Source organism: Styela clava, chromosome 2 (genome assembly GCF_964204865.1).
Source record: "Styela clava chromosome 2, kaStyClav1.hap1.2, whole genome shotgun sequence".
Taxonomy (NCBI): Eukaryota; Metazoa; Chordata; class Ascidiacea; order Stolidobranchia; family Styelidae; genus Styela; species Styela clava.
This window is the reverse complement of record NC_135251.1, coordinates 28655598-28658097: the sequence shown is the minus strand read 5'-3', so window position 1 is coordinate 28658097 and position 2500 is coordinate 28655598. Positions and strand designations below refer to the sequence as shown.

Here is a 2500-nt window from a genome sequence, read left to right as displayed (position 1 = left end):
ACCCTGATTCCCCGTTACCCGTTATCACAAAGGTAGACACGTAGCGTACCTTCGACAGTTGATAGGGCAGACACTTGAATGATACGTCGTCGGTGCAGAGACCGTACGATCCGCGTGGTTATCCAGAGTCATCAAACGTCACAGGACGAACCCGGTCGGTTTTGATCTGATAAAAGCGCGCCTCCCGAAGTCGGCGCTTAATGCATGTATTAGCTCTAGAATTACCACAGTTATCCACTTCGCTTACGAGACCAAATAAACCAAGACTGATTTAATGAGCCATTCGCAGTTTCGCTTTACGAGAACTCGTACTTGCACCTGCATGGCTTAATCTTTGAGACAAGCATATCACTACTGGCAGGATCAACCAGATAGCTGCGACAGCTGCGCTCGGCCCTTGCTGGGCCGCCCGGCGCGTGCTCGTCGCATTCGTTTAAGACCGAGGCGATCGCCTGCGGCCGTACTCAGCTTCGACAGTCGCTGGCCGCGACGTCCACGCTCTCGCCGGCAGTGCCAGGCGGAGCGATTTGCGTTTTTTCTTTGCTCGCCCTCTCTCGGGCTCGATCCATTCAGTTTCGCACAAACAAGAGCTCTGCCGGCCGCCTGCAGCGGTGCCTAAAACCCGGGCATAACAATGCGACCGTTCTGCTAGGCCGACAAGCGCTCAAGCCAGACGCTCGATCGAACGCCCCCTACATATTAGTCGAGACAACGGCTCGCTCATTAGCATCGCGTTTGTACTTTAACTTTTTTTGGCTCGGTTTCTTTCGACGCCGATGCCGGCGACGCAGCACTCTCTCGCCCGCCAGCCACCGAGAAAAGGGTGCGCTCCGACCGGCCCCGCACCGCTCTTTCTTGGCTCATTCGAAATTACTGTCTTTCGCTCTGACATGCCTTACCTAGGGTTAGGTTAGTATGCTTGCACGTTTGTACTTTAACTTTTTTCGGCTCGGCTTCTTTCGACGCCGATGCCGGCGACGCAGCACTCTCTCGCCCGCCAGCCACCGAGAAAAGGGTGCGCTCCGACCGGCCCCGCACCGCTCTTTCTTGGCTCATTCGAAATTACTGTCTTTCGCTCTGACATGCCTTACCTAGGGTTAGGTTAGTATGCTTGCACGTTTGTACTTTAACTTTTTTCGGCTCGGCTTCTTTCGACGCCGATGCCGGCGACGCAGCACTCTCTCGCCCGCCAGCCACCGAGAAAAGGGTGCGCTCCGACCGGCCCCGCACCGCTCTTTCTTGGCTCATTCGAAATTACTGTCTTTCGCTCTGACATGCCTTACCTAGGGTTAGGTTAGTATGCTTGCACGTTTGTACTTTAACTTTTTTCGGCTCGGCTTCTTTCGACGCCGATGCCGGCGACGCAGCACTCTCTCGCCCGCCAGCCACCGAGAAAAGGGTGCGCTCCGACCGGCCCCGCACCGCTCTTTCTTGGCTCATTCGAAATTACTGTCTTTCGCTCTGACATGCCTTACCTAGGGTTAGGTTAGTATGCTTGCACGATTGTACTTTAACTTTTTTCGGCTCGGCTTCTTTCGACGCCGATGCCGGCGACGCAGCACTCTCTCGCCCGCCAGCCACCGAGAAAAGGGTGCGCTCCGACCGGCCCCGCACCGCTCTTTCTTGGCTCATTCGAAATTACTGTCTTTCGCTCTGACATGCCTTACCTAGGGTTAGGTTAGTATGCTTGCACGTTTGTACTTTAACTTTTTTTGGCTCGGCTTCTTTCGACGCCGATGCCGGCGACGCAGCACTCTCTCGCCCGCCAGCCACCGAGAAAAGGGTGCGCTCCGACCGGCCCCGCACCGCTCTTTCTTGGCTCATTCGAAATTACTGTCTTTCGCTCTAACATGCCTTACCTAGGGTTAGGTTAGTATGCTTGAACGTTTGTACTTTAACTTTTTTCGGCTCGGCTTCTTTCGACGCCGATGCCGGCGACGCAGCACTCTCTCGCCCGCCAGCCACCGAGAAAAGGGTGCGCTCCGACCGGCCCCGCACCGCTCTTTCTTGGCTCATTCGAAATTACTGTCTTTCGCTCTGACATGCCTTACCTAGGGTTAGGTTAGTATGCTTGCACGTTTGTACTTTAACTTTTTTCGGCTCGGTTTCTTTCGACGCCGATGCCGGCGACGCAGCACTCTCTCGCCCGCCAGCCACCGAGAAAAGGGTGCGCTCCGACCGGCCCCGCACCGCTCTTTCTTGGCTCATTCGAAATTACTGTCTTTCGCTCTGACATGCCTTACCTAGGGTTAGGTTAGTATGCTTGCACGTTTGTACTTTAACTTTTTTCGGCTCGGCTTCTTTCGACGCCGATGCCGGCGACGCAGCACTCTCTCGCCCGCCAGCCACCGAGAAAAGGGTGCGCTCCGACCGGCCCCGCACCGCTCTTTCTTGGCTCATTCGAAATTACTGTCTTTCGCTCTGACATGCCTTACCTAGGGTTAGGTTAGTATGCTTGCACGTTTGTACTTTAACTTTTTTCGGCTCGGCTTCTTTCGAC

The 2500-nt window shown here is 55.0% G+C and overlaps 1 non-coding gene across 1 annotated transcript in view; it reads right to left on the bottom strand.

The window, feature by feature from the left end:
• LOC144420285 (small subunit ribosomal RNA) overlaps positions 1 to 374 on the bottom strand; it is a 1810-nt gene extending 1436 nt beyond the window's left edge. Inside the window, exon 1 of the ribosomal RNA XR_013474638.1 lies at positions 1 to 374. This exon is cut by the window's left edge and continues 1436 nt beyond it. This is a non-coding gene — a ribosomal RNA (small subunit ribosomal RNA).
• Between the last annotated feature and the right edge of the window lie 2126 nt (positions 375 to 2500).